At 38.6% G+C, this 26910-nt stretch overlaps 1 pseudogene; it reads right to left on the reverse strand.

The window, feature by feature from the left end:
• Positions 1-14946: 14946 nt before the first annotated feature.
• Positions 14947-21031, reverse strand: LOC101546366 (eukaryotic translation initiation factor 3 subunit H-like; annotated as a pseudogene).
• Between the last annotated feature and the right edge of the window lie 5879 nt (positions 21032-26910).

Below are 26910 nucleotides of genomic sequence, written 5' to 3' on the forward strand. Positions count from 1 at the left end.
TGGCAAGCTGAGAAAATTTATGTATTTAACTACTCTTATTTTCACTCATTTCATTGTCATTTGTAATGTAATTTATCAGGATTTTTTTTAATCTGCAAAGAATTCAAGTATATGTAGTTTTGTGTAAGAAACAACTCTTCACTTTTATGGCTAGCTACTACTCCTAGGAGAATGGGGTTGGTTTAGTTGAATTTGACGAGTTTGACTGTTATGTGACCAAAGAGGACATAATAAATCATGGCCTTCTGAAAAAACGTCATGAGTTCAAAGGTAGGCACAATTAGGTTATTATGAACTAAGTAAATGCCGGTCCTGGTCTCACAGTTAATTTAGAAGCAAGCAAGCAAGCAAGTTACATGTGAATGAATAAAGCTCAGCAACTATGCTTCACCATAAGTATTTATAACCTTTAAAATTTGGTACAAATTACAGAGAGAACAATAGATGGCCCCAGAGTGATCACAAGGCTTTATTTCACTAGGAGGCTTGACTGAGGTCATAAACTGCAAAAGGGCAGGCGACTCAAGTGGCTTATGAATGACTGCCGAGTCTCAGAATGAGTTCATTTGTTTTCAATCTATGGCAAACTGTTATTATTTTTAATGTTCAGTTTTTTGCTCTGAAGGCTGCAGGTTTTTAATCTGTAAAGACTGAAATAAAAACTAATTTTTAACAATAATGTTTTTATGATATTAAGTTAAAGGAGTACAGGACATGATTAATCCATTAATTTACACAATAAAATTAATTGAGCACCTACTAAGTTCAAGTTCTGGCTTAGTGCTAGGGAATAAAGACAGATTAATGTATGGGCCTTAGCCTTAAAATGCAATTTTTATTTCCCTGTGATTTATATAGAAATAAATCAGCAAATAACTTGTAGTATATGGTAACATTATATATTAGTAGGCAAGCAGAAAAGAGATTTATCAAATCTATTACAAAATATATTTTAAAGAGAACTGAGTGGTTAGGCAAAATTATTATATACTATTTCAGTTTAAAACTGCAAATCTTCTCTGGTAATATTCTTTTTTCTGAGAGTCAATTATATAATAAATTGTAGTAATTAGTAGCATAAAACAAGGTAATAATGTAATTAAAACCAAAATATTTACTTGCTATAGAAGATACTTTTTGCATCTTAATTCTGCTCCTCGCAAGTTAATAATACTCTATAGGAATTTCTGTGTGGCTTTTACATCTGGTGGCTGTGGAATTAGCATGTACAAAGAGAGCTCAGAATTATGCTTTAATTATGATTTGAATGATGATTTCAGTCTGAGCATGAGTTGTCAACAGAATTGTGAGCTGGGGGAAAAAGAGATAAGGACTGTTAGTGGGATAAAAAGTATATTTGCAGTCTCTTACTTTAAAGTGCCTTTTGTTTTAAAAGAAGTAATTAATGTTAGGAATTAATTGGTTCAGATTCCTGATTTTAAAGTTATCACTTGGTTGCTAAGATGAAGTCTTTTCAAAATTGCTACACGATATGCAATGACAGGAACATTTCAGTTGAAAGGTAGAAAACATAATTGAAAAGCTAGCTTTTGAGTGCCTGCTTATCACCCTAATTGATAGCAGATGAGCCTGAGGAACTAATGCTGTAGTTCAGTAGAAAAAGTATTTAGCTGAATTTCACATTATGATGCAAGGTTTCTTTTTATCTAAGAGTTAACATTATTGCTGATGTTTTGATGCAACAGTAGACTGATTCAGAAAGCACTTCAAATGCCAATCTTATGCAGTAGAATTATGGGAGATTTTTATTAGGCATATCTATATTTTTAAATTTTTTATTTCTTTCTTTATTTTTAAAAAGTTTGGGCAACCCCCGGGCATGCTCTGGGCTTATTCCTGCTCTGTACTCAACGATCGTTTCTGGTGGTGCTGAGGAAATAAGAGGGTCGACTGTATGCAACATAAACAACTTGGCCCTTGTACTCTCTCTCTCTCTTTCTCTCTCTCTCTCTCTCTCATGCTCTCTCGTGTCTCTCTCTGTCTCTAATCTTTCTATACCAAATATATTTAATTATATTAAAAATATGTTAGTATTCAAGTCTGCCAGGCATTTACCAGGAAAAACTTCAAATGACTTTAGAATACAATGGTATACTCTTACTGATCTTAGTTGGTCCTCACATATACTTACAACTTCTAATTACGAACTTGTCCTCTATTTTTATATGTGCCTATCTTATTGTAACAAGTATTTAAAATTTAGTTAATGTAAAATAGACCATGCCCACTTTGTCTCATACAAATGAGAAGATACAGTGAATTTAGAAATTAACAAAAGGACAGTTGAGTAATGGGTTTGAATATTAGCTTTGGGAATATAGAAGTGACTAAGGGAATGTGCAAGACTTATGTTGAGGATATGATCAGGGTCTATAGGAAGAATGAAAGGAAAACAAATCATATAACAGTGTGTGTCTGTGCACAGGCAGGAGGAGGAGGAGGAGGATAGACAAAACTCACCGGTCACTTTAGACAAAAGGTATGACTTTCCTTTAAAAAAGATGGTGTGTCTCTGGCTACCTATTTTAATAAGGTTTTATTGCTTTGAGGAAGGAGAAAACATGATCTAACCAATCTGCTCAAAGAGTTTATTTTCTTATTTCTACATAAAAGAGCTATTTTTGGCAGATGTATCACAGATGTCACATCAATGTCAGCCACACATACAAAAGTCAAAGGAGATGGGTGCATTTGAGTGGGAGTGGAATTTAAGCAGGAATATCTTTTGATAGGAAGAACAGAAATGGTCTCTAAACTATTTATTTGAATAAAAACCCAAATAAAACCAAACACATGCCTGGATATGCATATTTTAGCATTTTGTAGCTCTCTTAGTCATATATGATCAAGCTCAAAAAGAAAAAGATTGCTAGTTAGGACTAATAGCTCATTACAAGACAAATGTTAAGTTGTTGCAAATAAATGTTATAAAATCAAAGTTCAAGGGATGAAGTTATGCTTCTGGGGACCCACATTAAACTAAATGCTATATCATCAAAGCTTAAGGGAGGAAGTTATGCTTCTGGGTACCGTATTAAGTTTTTTTCCCTTTTTTCTGATTAACTGAGAAACTCAAGTGAGTGTTTCATTTTTTTTATGCCTCATGGGCTGTCTACATTCTGATGTGTGGAAAACAGCTTTTAACTACTTGTGAACAATCAATTCTCTATTATAATTTTATTAATATTAATTAATAAGTGTCACAATTTTATTTTAAATTGTTGGTCCAGATATTGAGCTCTAATATGTATTTTTTTTTTAGCCCCAATGAAAATTTGCAAACCAACCATGTTTCAAATTGGTCCTTTAACCGATGAACTGATTTTCTTGAGAGAGAAAGCTTAGAAAATTTTCTAATTAGTGCTAAGACCTGATTTTCTGTGGCTCACTGCTTCATGTATTCGACTTCAAATTATGCTGTAGGAAATGTCTTCACAGGTTGGTGTTTCCTATTGATCTCTATGATTGTTCTCAGTAATTTAGAAGTTAACTGTGCAGTGCTTTTTCAAGGAGACACTGGTACCTTGAGTCAGCACACACTCCTCGCTGGCCAACCTGGGGCCAAAGATCCTGTCACCTCCACAGCCAGGGTGGCTCACGGCGTATGAATGGGATGCACTGACTCTCCTGTCAGTTCATTTCCTCTGTGTAGCTCGCCTGTTCTTTCAGCCCGCAGTTCATGCTTTAAATGACTCTTCTTTTATAAACTGAGAAGGGATTTGTGTAGCGTGAGCTTACCTGAGAAACTAAAGCTCATTAATTAGAAAGGTGCTTCAGGGCAACAGGAAATTTTTCATTGGAAAGGTTTCAAATCTAAGAAAGTAATTAATTTCTCTGTGGAAGAGGATCACATTTTTCTCTACTGATGCCCTTCCCTACTGCAACTGAATAGTTTATGGCACAATGGAGGGAATTTGACTCTTTCATTAACCCTCACCGTTACTTTCCTCTTTCCTTTTCTCTTTCATTTAGGCTTTCCTGATACTTTCTTGAGGCTTGGGGAAGATACTCGGTTTTGTTTTTCTAAGAAAAAAAAAGTTAGGGAATAGATTTGAAAGACTATAAAGCAAAAGTGGTTATTTTTCTCAATGTTCATCTATTATCTGGTGTTTTCTTCAATGCGGAGTTTCTATTTACTAAAGGAAAAGGACAAATTTGGAAAAAGAGTTGCATAAATGTGATAAATTTATGATTAAGAAAATGACAAGTTAGGAAAAATAGCAATAAATCTGGCAAAGGTTTGCCATGATATAGTGTGTGTAACAGAGAACTTAAAACCTCACAAAAACCAAAACTTCAATCAAAATGAGGGGAAAAGAGAAGGGCAGATATTTTCAAAAAGAAACATCAGAATGGATTAATGGGTTTCTGTTTAATTCAATAGGTGTTTCATTCAATTCTTACTGTACTTTCACATTCAAATTGCCTGAAATTTGACCCTTTACCTGCCCTTTTGGGGATGTGTGAGTTATTTAATCTATTTTTTCCAGTACTTTCTTTTTGACATAAGTTGATATTTGAAGTAAATAAAATGCCCCTGCCCCTTACGTGGAATCTGTATTTTTGCAAGTTTCTGTTCCTATTAGTAGTGAAAAGCATTTATAAACTAAGATGACATACTATGTGTCTATTGTTTTGAGGCCCTACATAAGACAATAAGACAGAAGTTGTGTGTGTGCGTGTGTGTGTGTGTGTGTGAGAAACCACAAGTCACTCTGATACTTATTAGCTTTAATCTAAATTAGCAGAGTTTATTTTCTGAAAACTTTCTTTATTTGGGGGCCACACATGGAAGTGCTCAAGTGTACTGCCCAGCTTGGTGCTCAAGGGACCTTGCGTGGTGCTGAGGGTTCAACCCTTGTTGTGTTATCTCTGCAGTTCCAATCCAAAGTTCTTTCTTCGGTAAAAATTATATTTTATTTTAGTCACTGTGTTTTGCAATGTTACAATACTGTGAGTGGTAAGGTTTCATGGTTATAACATTTCAACACCTCACTCTGCGAGAATGTCCATTTCTCTCCACCCACCACTTCCCTGGATTCACCCTTCACCCTGCCCCCATCAGTACCACCTTCCATCTCTGCATCCTCCCCAGGTCTCTCTGACATGAAGAGCTCTGTTCTGTACATCAGTTCTTTGGTTCTGTTACTTTTGATCACTTGTTATTCCCTTACTATGCTTTTGTTTGCCCCACATATGAGAGAGCTCATTCTGTATCTGAATTTCTTCTGGTTGACCTCACTCAGCATGATGCCCTCTGGTTTGATTCATGTAGTGACAAATTGTGTAATTTTTATTATCTTATACCTGAGGAAATTCCATTTTGTGTATACACCACAATTTTTTTTAATGCAGTCATCTTTTCTTGGTTTTGGTTGTTTGGGGTCCAAATACTGCGGTGCTCGGGGGTAATTCTTGGCTATCTGCTAACGGGTCACTCCTTGTGGGTTTAAGGGGCCATATGAAATGCTCGGATTGATCCCAGGTCAGCCATTTGCAAGTCAAGAGCATAACTTGCTGACTATCGCTTCAGTTTTAATCTGTTCTTGGACACTTACGTTGTTTCCAGATTTTGGCCATTGTGAAGACTGCTGCAATGAACATTGGAGCACAAGTATCTTTTTTTTCTTTTTGGGTCACACCCGGCTTTGCACAGGGGCTACTTCTGGGTCATGCACTCAGGAATTACTCCTGGCGGTGCTCAGGGGACCATATAGGATGCTGGGAATTAAACCCAGGTTGGCCACATGCAAGGCAAATGCCCTACCTGCTGTGCTATCTCTCCAGCGCCAAGTATCTTTTTTAAATAGATTCTTCTTGAGTCCTTGAGATTAGTATCAAGAAATGGAATTGCTAGATCATATGCAAGTTCATTTCTTAGTTTTTTGAGAAGTACATCGCTCCAGATCCTGGAGCCATAGCACAGCAGGTAGGGCATTTGCCTTGCACACGGCCAACCCGGGTTTGATTCCTCCATCCCTCTAAGAGAGCCCAGCATGCTACTGAGAGTATCCTGCCTGACAGCAGAACCTGGCAAGCTACCCATGGCATATTTGATATGCCAAAAACAGTAACAAGTCTCACAATGAAGACATTACTGGTGCCCACTTAAGCAAATCGATGAACAATGAGACGACAGTGTTATAGTGCTTGAGAAGTCCATAACGCTTTCCAAAAAGGGTGGACCAATTGACATTCCCACTATGTGGGAATAAGGGCTCCTTTGTCCCCATGTCCACACCAAGACTGGTTGTTCTGATTCTATTTTATGTGTGCCAATCTCACTGGCAATAAAAATGCATATGATTCAAATGACAGTAATAGAAATAGGGACTCGATTCATTTAGATGAAAGTTGGGAGACTGGTATGCCAACAGATGGATGGTGACTGTTTTTTAGAGTTCTGAGCTGACATCCATTTGCAGGAAATGGAGAGTCACTTATCAGAGCAAAAGTCTCCAGTGGGTTTTGCCAAGATCTATGGAAGGCTTAGGGGCCACTGTTGCAGAATGCAGAAGACATTTCAAATTGGCTTAATTTAGTTCTTATATTTATGATTATTTAAGAAGTGTGTTATTAGAACTTTCTATTATTTTATTTTAAATGGGGCCTTCTTTAAGTACAGCCAAATTTTTATCTGTTTTTTGCCTTCTGCATGTATGTTTATCATTATCTTTATGAGCACAAATGATTGTTTTTTAATCAAAAACTTAGTCACTATCTCTTTTTGTATTTGAGAAGATGTGTATTTATTTTCCCTGATAGCCTTTGTTTTGTACAATATATAGCCTCTTTTATCTCTCTTTTAATGATTTAAAATCTTGTCTGTCATTTTCAAATTATAAAAGAATTTTCTCACTCACTTATCTGTTTAATGATTTTGCTCTATTTTGTCATTTTCCTATCCTTTATCCTTTCATTGTTTAGCTGTATTCATTTATTTTGACTATATTGTACTCACATGTTATATTTCAGTCAAATGTTGCCATTCTGTTTTAATTATAGCTGTATAATTAAGTATATTAAATGTTTGTAATATCATTGTTAATGTTTTTCCAATTCTCTACTTGTTAAATAAGGATCATCCTGTATTTTACTCCTTATAAAGGGCACATGTGCACTATAATTTTTAGTTTCTCTACAATATAAAGCATTTTTATTGCTTTAGAGAGAAAATTTGGAGGGTATACAAAATATCACTTTTTAAATTTCTTGAGAATGCTGTTTCATGTTACTTCACTTAGTTCTTAATAAGTGTTTATTTTTCTTGATAAGCCTTATTTCAATCAAATTTTATTAAACTTATAAGTAACTTCATATTTTTGTCTATATTTCCTGAGATTTTTTCCCTTTGTTTATGAAGTCTACTTGTTTTATTAGAAAAGGACTGTCTCATCTAGTTTTCTTTTTTACACAATGATACTTTTAATATATAAAATGTATCTCTTATTTTTAGAAACACTTGCTTGGTTATGCTTTGACTTTTAGTTCTTTTGAAAAAATGTTTTTTAATTAAATAACATGCATTGTAACATTAAATAAGTTTTAGTTGTGCATCATTGAAAATCAGCATTTTGGGGGTTATTTCTTCTTCTCAGATTCCAATTTCATGTAAATTGGGCCTTTTCTCCAGTTTTACATTTAACTGTTTTACTCTGACTTCTTTCACTTATTGTATTTTAATGCTATTGCTTTTTGGTTTTGCTTTACAATATTCCTTATAAAATATTCGAATTTATTCTGTGTAGGATACTTTTGAATTTATTCTTCTTTTCTGTGATGATTTATCTTTTACTTCAGTATCTTTATTTAACCCACATCCATTTTCTCTATTTTCTAAAACATTTCTTAGTTTTAAAAATTATAAAATGCAAAAAAAATCAAACTATGCTTTTTTTAATTTAAAATGTTCTTTTGACATTATTTAATCCAGTTAAAAGTATTGATTTTATTCTTACTCATTACTATATTTTTGTAAGGAGAGAAAGGAATTTTCTCTTCTTTCATCAACTGAGATGTATTTTCTCTTTTATTTGTAAAGAAGGTTTGTAAAGAGATTTTTCCCCTAACCCTAAGAATTTGGTGTGTGTGTGGGGGATTGTTGGGGGAGACAGGTTTCAAATTCAAGAGTGCTATTTCCTGAAGGATGAAGTTCAATCTCTTTAATGATGTTGGTAAGAGTTGTTGCAGGTGGAGTGATTATTATTTCCTTTTCGCTTTCGTAGAACTTTCAATATTTTCTTATTTATTTTCATTAAAGAAATAAGCACTGTGCTTGAAGGACACATCAGAAACACCCATCCATTCTCAATATATGTGATTCACCCCCCAAAACAATGTCTCTTGGAGACTGTCATTTTCTGTTTTGCTTTTTTAGCCCCTTACCTGTATTCTGAATTGCTATGTTCTATTTTCAGTATTTTAGCACTTTTAATGTTTGGTATTTTCCTTTTGGGTGTAATTTAAAAATTTTAATTGAAATTAGTGAAAATTACAATACTATTAACAATAGTTTCTCATGCATGTAATTCCAACACCACACCCATCACCAGTGTACCCCCTCCCTTTCCCAAGGATCCCAAACCCCTTCACTCCCAAACCCCCTCAACTTCCCCCCATTATGTTGCGTTTGAACCTTTGTTGCTATTTTACTGTGTATCTTTAAATCCCTCTGGGAGTAATTTTGTCTGTGTTTAGTTTCTGCCCCCTGTTACCTATCCTCTTTTTTATTTTATTTTATTTTTTATTTTTTTGATTTTTGGGTCACACTTGGCAATGCACAGGGGTTACTCCTGGCTCTTCACTCAGGAATTACCCCTGGCGGTGCTTGGGGGACCATATGGGATGCTGGGATTAGAACCCGGGTCGGCTGCGTGCAAGGCAAACGCCCTACCCGCTGTGCTATCGCTCCAGCCCATCCTATCCTCTTTTTAATAGAGTGCCTCCCCCTCCCACTCTTCAAAATTTGCAGTTTGCAGTTATTGTGGGAGCTTTGTTGGAATGTTGTATTTATTTCTCTATTCATGGTAATTTAAAATTTACTATATTCTCTATTTCCTACTAATGTTAAGGAGCTATTTGTTTTCTTGCTCCTTTTATGTCATTGTTGATCTTTAAGAAGTGTATATGGAGAACCTTGGATTCAGGTGACAGCCTTTAGAGCTGGACTCTTAATCTCAGAAGCCTAGTTTGAAATGAACTAATTCAAGTAGAGATGTAATGCCCCAATTCTCTTGTCAGAGAAGAGATCTTCTGAAGGGTTGAAAGCACATTTACTTGTATCCCTTGTCATCCCATTGATCTTTGATTTGCTTGAGCAGATGCCAGTAACGTCTCCATTTATCCCTGTCACGTGCTAGTGTAGCCCAATGGTATCTGCTCGATCCAGGAACAAAAAAAGCCTCAAACCATTCGTTCAAGGTCTTGAGGAAGAAGTCTGACCATCTTGTAGGTGGGCAGCCATGCTGTCTTTTGACATCCCGTGGAATCCAGTCAGTAACGTTTCTTCTAGTCCAGCGGTCGTCTCTAAATTGCATTATGTGTCGGCCCATCTGATTTTTGACACCTTGGCAAATGAGATAGCGTCCCTGATTCTTGATCGTCAACAGATGTCAGAACTCCAGATTCCTTCTCTCACTTGAGTGAAATGTGATATTATAAGCATAGCTCTTTTGATCCCTTTTTTGGATAACCGAATAGCGTTCTTGTCCTGTTTGTGTAGGACCCAGGTCTCTGAGGCGTATGTTACTGCAGGAAGAACGGTGGAGTTGAAAAGATGTGTCTGGAGCCGGACATTCTTCGTTCCCTTAACAACTTCTTCCATGTTCTTGAAGGCATTCCACGCTGCTCTCTTCCTCCTGTGCAGTTCAAGCACCAAGTCATTCCTCCTGTTGAGTTCTTGACCCAGGTACACATGGCTGTTGCATTTGGAGATGATCATTCCATTGAGAGCAAATGGAACGTCAGGGACTAGTTCGTTTTTCATGAACATCATTTTGCTGAGTTTCAGCTGCAGTCCAACTGTGGTGAAGTCAGCCAGCATTTGTGCCACTTGGCTAATGTTTGGTGTTATTAGAATGATGTCATGAACAAAGTGGTGTATTTGACGACTGTCTATATTTGCCATTTTTTCCCATTCCAGTCATTGCATGAAGTTCTGGAGTGTGGCAATGAAGAGTTTCTGTGAAATGGTACTACCCGGCCGAACCCCTCTCTTTATGTCGATGATCACTTCCTTGTAGAATGGTGAGATCCTGGTGGTGAATCTGTAATACAGCTTGTGGAGGATCATGATATACTGAGTTTGAATGCCCTGTTTGGCTAGGGTGTTGATGACTGCTTCAGTCTCAACAGAATCAAAGGCCCTCTTTAAATCAATGAACAATAGACAGAGCTGCATCTTGAACTCTCGTGAAACTTCAATGAGCTTGGTCACCATGTGGATATCGTTGATTGTGCTGAATCCTTTTCAGAACCCAGTTTGCTTGCATGGTTGTCCTTCATCTAGTGTTCTGCCTATTCTATTCAGGATGACTCGAGTGAACAACTTGTAGATGACGGACAACAGGCAGATTGGGCGATATTTGCCAATGTCGTGATGTCTCCTTTCTTGTACAACAAAATGGTCCTTCTGGTTTACCATTGGGAGAGAACCTTGCATTCGTACAGGTAGCATGTGTAGAGCTGAGCCAGTGTATTGACGAGTACTGGCGGCAGATTCTTCAGGTGCTTGGGTCTGACCTTGTCTGGACCGGGTGCTGTGTGCATCTTTACCAACGAAATGGCATGTCAGATTTCGGAAGGGAGAATGTTGGGAATGACATATCCATCCTGTGGAATTTGGTATATGGGCAGGTGGACATGGCTATTGAAGAGATCTGAGTAGAAGTCGTGAATAATTCTCTCCATTGCCCTTCTGGAAGATGTGATAGATCCATCCGGACATCAGAGGGCAGTCATCTTGGTCTTATAGTTGGCAAAAGATAGGTGAGCATTGGAATACTTTTCCCCGGATTCTGTGGCATTGTCCAACACTGCTTCTCTTCTCTCTTTGAGGTCTTCCTTTATCGCTTCTCTGCACAGCTTTGCGAGCTTGGACCTTAGCTTGTGATTGCCTGAGGCTTGTGCCAAACCACATTGGCAAATGAGTTTGAGAGTTTCCGAAGAGAGATATCTATTTATGGCTTTCCCTCTCTCAGCATTCTTCGTGCAGTCATGTGGAGGTTCAGTTCAGTGGAGGTGCTGAACCAGTGGATTGTATTCCTCGTAGATGTTGTCAACGATGGCATCTTCCCCCATTGCTGTAATAGTGCCAAAGAGCTCCCAGTTGGTGGTCATTCTGGGAGTTCTCTTCTTTTTTTTTTTTTTTTTTTTTTTTTGCTTTTTAGGTCACACCGGCGATGCACAGGGGTTACTTCTGGCTCTGCACTCAGGAAGCACCCCTGGCGGTGCTCAGGGCACCATATGGGATGCTGGGAATTGAACCCCGGTGGGCCGCGTGCAAGGCAAACGCCCTACCCACTGTGCTATTGCTCCATCCCTGAGGAGTTCTCTTCTTAAACTTAAACTTTGCTGTCCTCTCTCCCTGCTTGGTGAAGTAGAATTTTGCATGAAGGAGATGGTGGTCTGATTCCATTTGGAATTTGGAGACAACAGCAACATTGGTCAGACAAAACTGTTGGTTGAATATAATGTGGTCAATTTTGTTGTGGAACTGTCCACTGGAAGACTCCCATGTCCAACATTTAGATTCGGCCTTCTAGGAACTGTGAGTTACCATGGATGGTCTTGGTTGACATGATGAATTCAGACAGTCTCTCACTCTGTTTATTCCATTCTAGGCCATGGGTCCTGATTTGGAGTTCTTTGGGCGACCTTCTTGGTCCTATCTTGGCATTAAAATCACCGACAATGATCTTGTAGAAGGTGTGGTCTTCTTTATAGAACTTCTCCAGCTCCATGTAGAACTTCTCAATTTCTTCCTCATCATAGTTGAATGTTAGTGCATAGATGATGAAGGTAGAAACTGCTGGCACTGGGCCACATCTATTCAAGCGTAATTGTTAGGCATTTGAATGAATCAATGATCATGGCCACGTTCGTGTTGATTAAGACACCGACACCACTGTCTCTCCGCAGCTGCACAAGCGTGAATCCAGACCAAGAAAACCTCTTTCGGCATGGGCAACTCCTCGCAGAATGTCTCCAGCCTGAGAACTAAGCCTCGGCCCCGTGCCCGCCCAGGAGGGGAAAGGTATTTCTCTCTCTCGCCTCTTTCTCTCCGGGGATGAAGGGCGCGGTGTCCGCCATATTAAGACGACCACAGATTGGGTTTTCAAGCCTGCAATGATCCAATATCTGGAAGAAATCTCCCTGGACTTTGTGTCAAAGTACAGAAATTCAAAACTGCGCGGCCGCTACTGCGGCCGCGCGACCTTATTTGTCTTCACAGTATGTCTGAATCTAGTGGGGTACTCCTAACAACAATAGTGAGGTTTGTGTTGAAATATTGAATGTAACCAAAGTAAACAGAATGTAAAATGAAACTTATCAGTTACAAAGTAGGGGGTGGGGGGGGCGGGATGGGAGGTGTACTGTGTGGGTTTTTTTTTTTTTTTTGGTGGTGGTATATGGGCACTGGTGAAGGGATTGTTGTTTCAGCATTGTATAACTGAGACCTAAGCCTGAAAGCATTGTAATCTTCCACACGGTGATTTAATAAAATAAAATTTTTATTAAAAAAAAAAGACACCGACACCACTGACGCCTCTATTGTTGCATGTTCTGAGGAACAGTTCTTCTCCAGAGTCGAAAATGGTGAGATGTGATCGATTCCTTCTCATCTCTGCCAGACCAATGATGTCATACTTGATCTTCTGCCCTTGCACCCTCAGGTCCTGGATGAATGCTTCCAATGCCAGCGTATGTGCGTTGAAAGTACAGTCATTTTAGTCCTTCTTTGTTTTGGCAGTCTAGTTGATCCCTGAGATTTTATCACCCTCTCCTTGCTCATCCTTAATACTGCCATATTGAGGGCTCTTTCAGTGTCAGGGAATGATGCCCATTGTTATTACTGTTTTTGGCATATCAAATATGCAACAGGTAGCTTGCCAGGCTCTGCCGTGCGAGCGAGATACTCTCGGTAGCTTGCCTGGCTCTCTGAGAGGGATGGAGGCTTTTAGGGCGGCCTCTACTCACCCTTACAGTTGTTCCCATGGTTCACACAATGTTTGAACCTCATCAAATATGGTGCAGTAATTATGGAAAATGGGTATTAAGTGTTTTATGATGTGTCCGGAGAGCAGCCTGGAGCATCGTAGCTGTGTAGTGGAGGTAGTGGAGGTCTGCCGATGAGGTATTTATCTGGTTCTGCTAGGGTGGGTCGTCTGGGTGTAATACCTGGAGGGCCAGAGATTGGGGGAAGCAGGCAGAAGATCTCTGTGTCCGGGTCTTGTTTAATTCTACTAAAGCTCTCCTACTAAAATCTGATTTATTTTTTCTTTTAGAGACTGTAGAAAGTGATAGAATTGGGCAGAAATTCTTCTATGCTTTGATATCTTTGGAGCTTTCTTCTGAAGGTGTCCTCTTTCCTTTTCCACACACAACATATGGGGGCCTGGGAGTTAGTTGTCTGGGGATAAATGTAGTATTCTTGATTCCCAATTCAAAAACAAACCCTGGGGCCAGGTATAAGGCTCAATGTCTTGGAGTGCATATTTTGCCTGTAGGACCCTCAGATTTAATACCCCACATCAAATGGTCTTCCGAGCTCTTCAAAAAAGGAGCTTCTGAACACTGAAATCAGGCTTAGCCCCTGAGCACTGCAAGGTGTTCCCTAAAGGCCAAACCAAACCTACCACCACTACCACAAACAGCAAAACAACCAAGCCTAGATGTCAGATAGATTCCTTTTATGCTCCCCTAAAATGAAAGTTTATTCCTTTAAAATTTCTTATACCATTGAAATGATAAGATCTATGATGTCTCCCTCAATCTGTGAATATGTGGGCTTAAGGGAAATGGTGGGTGGGTAGGGATGCGTAGGCCTGTGACTAAATGAAAAGAGAAGTGTGTTTGAGGCTCTCATGGGCTATAACACAACTCTCTGGAGAAGAGCTTTATGTTAAGGAAAAATGAGACCATTTGATTGCTCTGTGTCGTTTTCCACTATTGTAGATAATTTTTTCTATTTTTACCTAATTCCCATGCTCTTTTCTCTATTCTGATGAAGTAAGAATTCCCTTCTCCTTGGCTAGAGAGATGACAAAGAAGTTAAGGTACTTGTCTAACATGAGGTTGATAATCAGTTTCATCCCAGTCCCTGAGAACTGCCAGGAACAAGTCACAAGCACGGAGCTGAGAGTAGTCCCAGAAGTTTGCCAGGTATGGTCCCCAAACAAAACAAAACAAGAATTTCCTTAGTCTTCCCAAGCCAATTCTTTTTATCTGAGCCAAAGTCCCTCTTGCATCTCCAGACATTCCTCTATCTTCTATTTATTGAATCTTTAACATCTGTAGGTTAATAGATATTAACCCTATGTTAACAGATGTTAACCCTCTAATGACTGTTGCCTCTTAGTTTTTATCATGCATAAAATAAAGTTTCTCATTTATTACTTTACAGCTTTTATGCAGTCTGTTTCTCTTTGTTATTCATATGTCTCATGAAGCAATTTCCTGCCTTTAATTTCTCTTCCCATTTTGTCTTTATGTTCTTTTGTTTTCTCTTTGTCTTTTATTATTGGTCAGCAAGGCATTTCAATATGTAAAACTATTTCTCCTAAGAGCTCTCCCATAGTGTTATCAAGAGTCAACGTTAGATTCCTTTTTGGTAAGTTCTCATTTTTTCTTGGTTGTATTGTTGAAGAGTCCAGGCTCTTGAACAATAAAAAATTTACCTAAGTTTGGAATTGAATGCCTTGATATTCAAGCAGTGAATGTTAATTTGGTCTGAGTTTGCAAAGAATCCATCTTGGCAGAGCACTGGGATGGTTTAAAGGATATGAACAGATACTCTTCAGGGCTGGGGGTTCTTTTGATCCTGGTGCTGCATATCTTTCTGCTGGCAATGCTTCCTATATGTTTCTGCTGCTGCTGTTTACTTGTGTTCCTCATGAGTGTGTTTTACTTAACCATTTGAGCTCATGTCCTCTACCCTGTCCATCAGCAAGTGTAGCTTCTTCCCCAAATGATTACTCTTAGCAAGAATGAGCAATTCATATTTTTCTGCTACATCTGAATTCTCAGACATGCAAATTAGGATTGATCAAATGTGAAATTTTAATTGCAATCAGCACTTCTACAAATTATGTACTCCTTTTTTGGTGGTAGCTTGGCACTGGAATTTGGTGGTGGCTGTGGTGAGCTGTACATGTAGTGGTATGAAACGATCCCCCTGAAATTGTATAGTATTGTAAACCAATAAAAATCATGATGTTTTATAGATATATATTAAATGATATTTGTCTTCTTCAATGCTTCAGGAGAAAAATTATTCTCTTCACAAACTTTCATCACTTTAGGAGTATGTGTATATGCCTTCAATGGGAGACACCCTTGGGCAGTTTTTATGGGACCATAAATGAGAATGATGGATTCTACAGCGGCATGCTGGTAACTTAACTGAGGATACAGGAATACCTGATGATGAAGGAGCCATAGTATGTGTACTAATATGAGCCCACCTGAAGCTGATTAATGCTTACATGACAAAGGCTTTGCAACATATGTATCTGATACTGGACTTCATCAAAGTCAGTATTTCCTATGTGCTGGAGGGAAAGAAAACAGTTGGTAATTTCAAGATATTTTTCTCTGAGCAGATCTCAAACACTCCTAAACCATGGTAGTTCTTTCTTCAACACTATAACTGATTATGTTCACTACCACAAAGTCATCCATCTGCTCTTATTTCATGGTTGGGTCTCCAGAGCTGCCTTTGCCTTTCACTTTGCCTGCTGTACTGATGCTAAAGCTAAAAGAGGTGGTGGCAGAGCTGGTGTCTTTCTTGTGGGATGTCCTTTTTCATCCAGATAGGAAGAGACCTATTGTTTTTCTTTAAATTAAAAAATAATTATTAAGTGATTCATAATATAGTGGTTTCAGGCATTCAATGTTCTAACACTAATCCCACCACCAGTGTGACCTTCCCTTCACCAATGTACCCAGTTTCCTACCCTGTTAAGAGGCACAAAATAATTCACTTTACATTGCTTGTTACAACTGTATCACTGTCATCCCACTGCTCATCGATTTGTTCGAGCGGGCACCAGTAATGTCTCTATTGTGAGATTTGTTGTTACTGTTTTTGGCATATCAAATACACCATTGGTAGCTTGCCAGGCTCTGCTGTATGGGCAAGATACTCTCGGTAGCTTGCCGGGCTGTCCAAGAGGGGCAGAGGAATCGAACCCGGGTTGGCTGCATGCAAGGTAAACGCTCTAACGCAGTGCTATCGCTTCAGCCCGCTTTTTTTAAAAAAATTTAAATTTTATTGAATCACTGTGAGATAGTTACAGGCTTTCATGTTTGGGTTACAATCTCACAATGATCAAACACCCATCCCTCCACCAGTGCACATTCCCCACCACCAATATTCTGGGTATACCCCCCTTTCCCACCCTCCCCCTGCCTCCATGGCAGACAATATTCCCCATACTCTCTCTCTACTTTGGGGCATTATAACTTGCAACACAGACACTGAGAGGTCATCATGTTTGGTCCTCCAGCCCGCTTGTTACAAAAAATGACAAAAATGGGATTATCAAAATGGAGTACAGTAGAAGAAAATTTGTGAAAATTGTTACACTTGGTAATGGTATTAATAAACACATCGAGTATTTACTGATCTGATTGTTAGGCACAGTTGAGCCTTTTGTGTTATTGTTTTTGGTTATCAAGCTTGGTGGGGACTAGAGTGATACCACAGTGGGTAAGGCGTTTGCCTTGCATGCGGCTGACCTGGGTTTGATTCCTCTGTCCCTCTCAGAGAGCCCAGCAAGCTACGGTGAGTATCCCGCCCGCACGGTAGAGCCTGGCAAGCTACCCGTGGCTCATTCGATATGCCAAAAACAGTAACAACAAATCTTACAATGGAGACATTACTGGTGCCCGATCGAGCAAATCGATGAAAAATGTGACGACAGTGCAATGCTACAGTGCTACAGAGCTTGGTGGGCTTCTATGGGCTTTCCCATCTAATTGTCTAATATGCTCCTACAGGGTGGTCACTATTGCAAAATTTGGAGGAGTCACGTGGCTGTTTATGTGGCTATAGAAAACTGAGATGATTCAGTGGCTTTGCATCTTTTCTGAGATTAGTCTTGAAGCTGGGCCATTTATATGCTGGAGAATGTGGACTGTGGGTGGGGCTTCTGCACCTTCTGGAAGACCAGGGCCTGTGTGTTGGTTGGGGAAGGGGCTGCTCACCCCCTACTTCAAAAGATTCCAGAATTCTCAGCCCAGTAACTGGTCTACCTAGGAGTTTCATCCACTTGGCAAGGAAGAGACCTATTCTATATTCTTGTACCTGTGTCCACAACTTAACAAAATGTCTCTCCATAACAACACCCATATCTTTCTAATCCCCAATTTTAACAACAGTGTTCAGTCCTTAATCACTGGAATTCTATGATTCCTTGACTTTTATTTGCAGGAAGGGAAAGTGAGTCCTAACCTCAGCACAAGCATTCTGGGTCCTTTAATCTTCCCTCACAGATATGCTAGTCTCCTGTTGTTTCTCTGACGTGACCTTCCTGCTTCCCTCTGTGAATTTTATTTAGGGGAGTGAGCACATTAGGGATGTGCTATCTGATCAATCCACTTTAATGATCCTTCTTTAAGAATTCAGTGTTTTCAAAACTACTGTATAGGTGAAATAAGATCTGTCTCTTAGCTATAGTTTTCAATGATCTGATATAATTAGTCAAAACTAGGACTGTATGCCCCAGTTACTCTCTAGTTTCATTAAGATAAGAAAATGGTCAGTGTAATGACTTTGTAACAGTGTTCTCGGGTTCTTGTTTCCACACAGTCAAGCTTGAAAGCAGAGAAAAGATGGCTGATTCAGTAGAAACTTTATTTGAGAAGAGAAGGGCAGGAAGGCTGCCCTGAAGTAGTATGTATGGAGTCTCCCTGGAGCCATTCTTTCTAACCTTACCTTGTCTATTTTACTCTTATTCCTATAGAACCATATAATTCCCCTTCTTACGAAGGGCACTCCAACTGTACAGAGGATTATGGGTGATGGAGGTCATCTTCTAACAACTTCTTGTTGAAAGTAGTTGAAGATACAAATCACAGACCTATAAAAAGGGTCTGCTCATAGGCCCTCTGTAGAAATCAGGTAGAATATACATTCCAGGTTGCACCAACTTCTATAATTAAAAGGATTGTGAGAAGAGACAGATTTTCCCAGCATGTTTAGGAGACATGGGCAAACATTAGGAATAGAAGCAGAAGTATGATGGGAGTAAGTCAATCGTCAGTATCTGTATTTTAAAGAGAGGACCATCCCAATACATAAAATAACGTATTATTCAATGAAAGCATGTAAGTTTGAAGCGACAGCACAGCAGGTAGGGCGTTTGCCTTGCATGCAGCCAACCCAGGTTCCATTCCTCTGTCCCTCTCTGAGAGCCCGGCAAGCTACTGAGAGTATCCTGCCCGCATGGCAGAGCCTGGCAAGCTACCCATGGTGTATTCGATATGCCAAAACAGTAACAAGTGTCACAATGGAGATGTTACTGGTGCCACTTGAGCAAATCTATCAGCAACGGGATGACAGTGACAGTGACAGTGACTTAGAAAACCAAATGCAAAGACATTGTTGCCAGTGGATCAATAAAGTGGGGAGTGAGGGAGATGGATGTGAAGGAACAGAGTTTCCACCTCTCTGCTTAACCCATCTTGGCCACCTCCACTCCACCCTGGGCAATGCCAGGTTTGGGTTAAGACTGGTAAAGTCAGCCCTGGGCAGCTAGAGGGCACAGATGTTCACATCGTGCCAGCCTTATTGAGGTAGCTTTCTAGCTGTTCCTTAATCCACTTGTTCTGCAAAGTGTGAGATACGATCCCCATCACTGGAGTTCTTAGGGAGGTGTGGACTCAGGCCTAAGCGACGAATCTCTTTGTGCAGGAAGGGAAAGTCACTCTTAACCTCAGCACAAGCATTCTGGGTCCTTCACCTTCCCTCACAGAGAAGAATTTCAGGAAGAGGAGAAATAGTGAAGAGAGATAGTTTTTATTGAAACTTGCTTAGAAAGATGTGAAGGGAGAGAATGAGAAGAAGTACATGTTCAAGAGAGAGCATGGGCTTCTCCAGAGTAGAAAAACCCTTTAGCAAGGCGATGTAAAGACAAGGAAGTGAAACTCATGTTTATGGGACAGTAGCACCTGAAGAGAAAACACCAACCGTTTTGGGGAGGAGATTTTCTATGATTCTTCAAATGGTGTTTCCTGTCTTTTATATATATAGAAGTTAATATGCACATTGTCACCGGGAAAGCCTTGCACTATTAATGGTTTCTTCATAATCTCAGATTCTGCTGCATCTTTTCTGAGGGGGTCCACTTTTCTCTGGGTGGGGCCTTGGATTTATGCTTCTGAATGGTACCTTAGTTTCTTCACTTGAAAGAGCTCAGGATTTGCATGTCAAAGGGATGTGGTCTTCATACCTTTGGGCTATTTCAGGGCTTAATTTTTGTTATTTTCCCAAGTATATTACCTGCATCCCCCACCTATGCAACATTATGGCTTGAATAATTTTTATTTTATGTCATTTATTCCTCTGTGAAAGTAAAAAGAGCTCTATATTTTTGACTAGTAATTCTCAAACCCAGGTAAGGTATAATTTTATTTATAAATAATTAATCAACCTTTCTATTAAACTCAATTTTATGAAATACCGATAATTTTCAAAAGTGAACAATTTAGGAAGTATAAGTATAAAGGCATAAGAAGAAAAAAAATCTAATTCCTTCATTGTAAAACTGTTAAAGAGAATGATCACCCTATGGGGGAAAGGAAGAACCTGGTTTTTCAGAGTTTAGATTGAGGATTGCCCAAAGGAAGCACAACTCACACACAGTTTTGATTAGCAGCTTCCAAGTTCCCTCACCTTCCACCTCACCCACAGCAGACTTCAGTTTATACACACGAAATAGGCAGCCTATTCTCAATGGAAAGCAGTTTTTTTCCTTTAAGTAATCATTTAAAGTAACAAAGCATTTGTCTTTGAGGGCATATGGTAATTTCTAGTGCATATCTTGAACTGGCGATCAATATCTCTGAGGCAGAAACCTTACTAGACACGAGGAAATGCAAAAAAAGAGGCAAAACCTATCATAACTTTTTTTTTTAGAATGGATATTTTGTTTAGGTTTTGTCTCTACCGGCTGCTCTATCAGTTACTTCAGGCTGCCACAGCAGGGAGCCGGAATCTGGGTAAGAATCTGCAGGGCTCTACATAGCTGAAGGGAAGAGTATTTTAGTTTATATATTATTTTGGTTTATTTAATTTTGTTTCCCTAGCTGACTCAAAGTCTGTGAAAATTCATCTGTGTCCAATTTTGCAAGATTTCTTTCACAACAGCAACTATATTCCTTCCATCTTCTTTTATATGAGCTTTTAAAATGCAGCCTCAAATACCTCTCTCTCTATGGTTGTAATAATGGATCGCTATTTTCAACGTAGCATTTTGCTTTTTAATTTATTGAATTGATATCCGATACAAAGTTACAAAGTTGTTCCCTATTGAGTTTCAGTTGTGCTCAATTCATACTCAATGTTCCAGCACCCATCCCTTCACTGGCATCCACTTCCCTCCACCAATGTCCCCAGTTTCCCCTCCCCACCCAACCCACAGTTTGCCTCTATGGCAGATACTTTTCTTTCTCCTTTAGGCACTATGGTTTGCAAAACTGCTATTGAAAGGGTGTCATGCATACCATTTTACCTCATTTCAACACTCAGTTCTTGTCCGGAGTGATCACTTCCACCTATCATTGACATAGTGGTCCCTTCTCTGACCTAACCCTCCTATCTGATTTATGGCAAGCTTTCTACTAAGGACCCGTCCTCCTGGCCTTCGTTTATATTGTCTTTGGGTATTCTTTACTAGCATGTTTCTTTATATAATGCAAATGAGTGTGATCATTCTATGTCTGTCCTATCCCTCGACTCATTTCAGTCAGCATGGTACTCTCCTTGTTCATCTATTATTAGCAAATTTCATGACTTCATTTTTTTGCCCCTAATGACTGTATTGTATTCCATTGTGTAGATGTACTAAGGGGCTGGGATCGATAGCACAGCAGTTGGGCTTTTTGCCTTTCACACCACCGACCCCAGTTCGATTCCTCTGCCCCTCTCGGAGAGCCCGGCAAGCTATCGAGAGTATCGAGCCTACAAGGCAGAGTCTGGCAAGCTACCCGTGCGTATTGGATATGCCAAAAACAGTAACAATAAGTCTCTCAATGAGAGATGTTACTGGTGCCCGCTTGAACAAACCGATGAGCAACGGGATGACAGTGACAGTGACAGATGTACTAAAGATGTTCTTTATCCACTCATCTGTTCTTGGGAACTTGGATTGTTTCTAGATTTTGGCTGTTGTGAATAGTGCTGCAGTGAACATAGGAGTACAGATGCTTTTTCCATCCTTGTAGCATTTTAAAGATATTATCTGCCTGTATTACACGTTTGACCCTTTATTGTCTCTTCTATCAAGTTAATGTTAAAAAATTGTCTTCAGTTTTTCATTGTTGAAGTAATGATATTATACACATATTTTATTTTATTTTTTGCTTTTGGGGTCACACCCGGCAATGCACAGTGGTCACTTCTGGCTCTGCACTCAGGAACCACCCCTGGCAGTGCTCAGGGGACCATACGGGATGTTGTGAATCAATCGAACCCGGGTCGGCCACATGCAAGGCAAATGCCCTACCCGCTATGCTATTGCTCCAGTCTCTATACACATATTTTAAAATATTCTTCTATATCTTTTGGGTGATTTACTACCACGCTGAAATTTTTGTGAACCAATTTCTTTTAAAAGACACAATATTGAATAGGACTTGGCTTCTGATTTTAAAGACTAACACAAAGGAGAAATGCATCAGTTCTACTGGAAAATAAAGATCAGAAAAGTAATATAGAGAAGGTTATGTTTAAATAATTGACTGTTAGATAGAAGGAGTTGAAAATATATGATTATTTTCATGTGGAAAATAGGCATTCCAAGAAGATCAAATTAATCTAATGGAAGACACCAAGATACAAATTAACCATCCAGATAATTCTCTATTTTTTTCTATTTTATTTTTTATTAAATCACCATGAGAAACACAGTTACATAGCTACTCATAATTGGGTTTCAGTCATACAATATTCCAACAACCTTCTCTAAACCAGTGTACATTTCTCACTACCCATGTTCCCAGTTTTTTTCCTTCTACCTCCCATCCCAAGTCTGCTTTTATGGTGAACACTTTTCTTCTCTGTCACTGTCTCTCTCTTGTTCTCTCTCTATATCTACTTTTGAAGATTACTGCTTAAAATACAGGTACTGAAAGGTTATCATGTCTATCCCTTTATATACTTTCAGCACTCAATTTTTGTACAAAGTGATCATTTCTAACTATCATTGTCATAGTTGTCCCTTCTCTATTATACCTTCTCTATCTTTTCATTGTTGAAAACTTTTAATAAGGAAACTAGGATAATATTGTGAGGATCTTAAATTCTGTATAGACTGTGAGAAAAGTAATAAAGAAATAAGTACAGGAGTAATATTGTGATCTGATTTGCATTTTAGAATATCATTCTAATAATCATATGGATGGAAGATAAAATGACGATAGAACCAGGGCAGAATCAATGGAAACAGTTTGGGAATTTTTGCCATAAAGCACTTATGAGAAGACAAAAATCTAAATCAAAGTGGTAGGAATAAGAATGAAGAAATAGTAAAGAAGAGAAATCAGTCATGATTTGGTCAATGATTTGGTCAATGAGGTCAAAGAATGGGATAGCAATGAGTCACAGATTTCTGACTTCAGAGACAATTAGTATTTGTTCAGTGAATGATCATCCGAATAATGATGTGAATCAAGACAAAGAATTAGGGTAATAGTTTGGATCTGTCTGAATATTAGGTTCTTGTGTCCGATAAGTGTTCAGAAGTTTAATAATAATGGAAGTCAGAAGAGAAGTCTGAATGGACACAGTAGAATTGTGCTCACGGTCACTTTTGAGCAGTTTCAATTGTTATAGGACATGTCTACCTAGATATTCTGCTATTATCTGAAATTCAACAAAGAAATTCCAACTTTTCAACCATTTTTTCCAGCCTAGTTTTAAAAATGTCCTTCATGGCTAATTGTAGCACTATTAAACCATTCACTTTTATATTTCAACTCACACAGGTGACTTGAATGTTTTTCAACTTTATTGCTATTGCAATAAACTTCTCTTTTATCAAATCCTACAATTTCTATTGTCAAACTTTAGCTAGTGTAATTTTCCAGATAGATACCTAGAAAATAGGAATTTAGTCCTGACATGCAGCTAACTGGGAAAATCAACACAAACCCATCTATGTCCTAATTTCCATAAATGAACAAAAGGAAGACTTTCAATCAGATAACTCAGTGAATTTTCAGTGAATATTCAATGAATATTCAGTGCAGTCAATTAGGTTTATATAACTGCATCCAAACTGTTGACCCTACTTAAGTGTGATTCCTATTCAGTCCCATGCATCTGTCATATAAAACTTTCTTAAACACTAATCTTTCATGTCTGTCCTTGGCTTTGTGGTTCCTAATGGTTCCCTTTCACATGCTTTGTTACAAGTTTATAAAAATTGTTCTTAGCAAAGGCAAGAGTATCCTTCATTATCTTTTTAAAATAATCTCTTATCACTAGTAAATGGAGCTGGAGCAATAGCACAGCAGGTAGGGCGTTTGCCTTGCATGCAGCTGACTTGGGTTCAATTCTTCTGTCCTTCTCGGAGAGCCCAGCAAGCTACTGAGAGTATCGCGCCCTCATGGCAGAGCCTGGCAAGCTCCCCATGACGTATTGATATGCCAAAAACAGTAACAACAAGTCTCACAATGGAGACATTACTGGTGCCCGTTCGTGCAAATCGATGAACAACAGGACGACAATGCTACAGTGGACCAGTAAATATAGACTTCTGACATTTCACCTGAGAATTTGATGATGACCTTTCTGTCTTTTGCATCCGGTACCCTTTATTCTGGATTATAAATGATCAGATTTATAAAAATCAAATTTAGGGCTTCAAAAACATGCTAGACATATGATATACTATAGTTGTAAAAATTGTAGCCTCTAAATTATTATTAATAATAATTATTATTTTTGCCACTCCCAGGAGTACTTAGGGCTTACTCCTAGTTGACCACTCATGAATCACTCCATTTTTAAAATTAAAATTTTATTTTTTTAAACCCAGATTAAAAAAACTTTTTTTTAATGAATCACTATGAGATACAGTTACAGATTTACAAACTTTTGTGATTATGTTTTAGTCATACAATGATTGAGTACCCATTTCTCCACCTGTGCCCATTCTCCACAACCAATGTTCCCAGTATCTCTCCTGCCACTCTTACTGCCACCACCCCCCCACCCGCCGCCTTCCCCTCACACCTCTGTGGCAGGCATTTTCCCTTTTACTCTCTCTCTCCTTTTGGGTGTTATGGTTCTCAATACGGGTACTAAGTGGCCATCATGTCTGGACCATAGTCTACTTTCAGCACACATCTCCCAACCTGAGTGAGTCCTCCAAGCATTATTTACTTGGTAGTTCTTGTCTATTTCAGCTGCCTTTCCCCCAAGCATATTAGGCTGGCTTCATGAATCACTCCTAGAGGGCTCAGGGGACCATATGTGGTGCCAGGGATTGAAGCCAGGTTGGCTTTGTGCAAGGCATGTATCCTACCAGCTATACAATCACTCTGGACCTCTAAATCATTCTTAAAGATCAACTTAAGTCCTTTTCTCTGGGGATGATATTCTAAATCATTTCAGTTCTGAGGATTCTCCTTTATATTTTTTTGAGAGCATTTTTGAGAGCATTTGTATTTTGTGGCACAATCATTACTTTCCATAGGCTTACATTTAAAAAAACAAACTTATTCTTATGTAAGCAACTATTTTCTACACCAATATAACAGAGTATAAAGTCAACATGCCATAAATGCATATGGGTTTGTTAGCTTTTAAGAACACACATTTCTCAAAATAAAGAACAGACTACATTGTAAGTGCTAAAGATATAAAATAAAAATGACAAAGTCATGGGGGATATCTCTTAGATAATTAACAATATCATACATTAAATAGACATTGGTAATTAAAGAACCTAAATAATGTATTATAATATTAGAGTGTATATAAAATTAACTCAAATTACTTTTAGTCCTTTTGCTTATATCTGCCAGTTTGGACATCATGAATTTAGTTATACTCATTAGAAGCTATACACTCATAAATTAAGTATCTATACTAACATAAAAGCCTTTTAGGTGTTTTATTTTTCCTTTTTGGATCACACCCGGTGATGCACAGGGGTTATTCCTGGCTCTGCACTCAGGAATTACCCCTGGCAGTGCTCAGGGGACCATACGGGATGCTGGGAATTGAACCTGGGTCGGCCGTGTGCAAGGCAAACGCCCTACCCGCTGTGCTATCACTCCAGTCCCAAAGCCTTTTAGTTTTAAGGACTCAACTTTTAACTGTGGAGAAATTTAGTACAAATCCTAAGTTGAATATTGTTTAAACAAGTCTAAATTTAAAATTAGACTTCATGAAAATAGTGGAAAATAATAGTTACAAAGTGGATATAAAATTCTTAGTAATATATATTCCTAGTTAATATTTAGTTGAGTTTTGAAATTTGTATATAATTTTGTACTCCAAAATTTATTTGTATTGCATTCGATTAAGAAAAGGGAGAGATTTACCTGCCATACATCATCACCCCCCCACTCCAGATATGTTATAAAAATATGTACCTGCTTTTTGTAATTATTTTTTGTAATTTTATATTTTGCAAGATTTTTTTGATGGGGTGTGTGGACCACACCTGAAAGTGCTCAGTTGTAACTCCTGGCTCTGCACTTAGGAATTGCTTTGGGCAGTGCACAGGAACCATATGGGATACTGGGGATTGAGCCCAGGTAGGCTCTGTGCAAGAAAGAGACTTCCATACGGTACTATTTCTCCAGTACCAACATCTTTTGATTTTTTTTTTTTGCTACACCTGTGATGCGCAGAAATAACTCCTGAAAATGCTCAGGGAACCATATATGACAATGAGGATCAAACCAGGGCCAGCAAAGCTGTATCCACTGTATTATCTCTAGCCCCTGCAAGACACTTTTAAACAATTTCAATTACTGTAACTAGAATATTGGAGAAATATATGAGAGTTTATTTTGTTATGCCACTATGTTAAAAATATTTAAAGATTCCCAGATTAGCAATGCACCACAGGGCAAAAGTAGGCTATTCTACATTCAGAATTTACATAGAAACCCTCATGGGCCCAAGACAGGATACTAAAGAGCATCATGATTCATATTCTGTGCTCTCTAAGGTTGAAAAGTGTCCAGACTCTTGAGAGTTAGGTGTCAGCAGACTTTAACACAGTGATTCTCAAAGTAGCAGAAGAGGTGAAAAAACAACATCAAGAATTGAAAAGCTGAAGGGGACAAAGTTGTCTCCTAAAACACAGGAGACTCAGAGAATATAAAGTATGGCAGAGACCTTGTGGTTTCCATCTGTTCAAGAGCAACTTGGGTAAACATTTCAGTTGGTTCCCATTCCCTGCCTGCATCCTGCTGGTGTTTGCTTGC

This window comes from Sorex araneus, chromosome 4 (genome assembly GCF_027595985.1).
Source record: "Sorex araneus isolate mSorAra2 chromosome 4, mSorAra2.pri, whole genome shotgun sequence".
Classification (NCBI taxonomy): domain Eukaryota; kingdom Metazoa; phylum Chordata; class Mammalia; order Eulipotyphla; family Soricidae; genus Sorex; species Sorex araneus.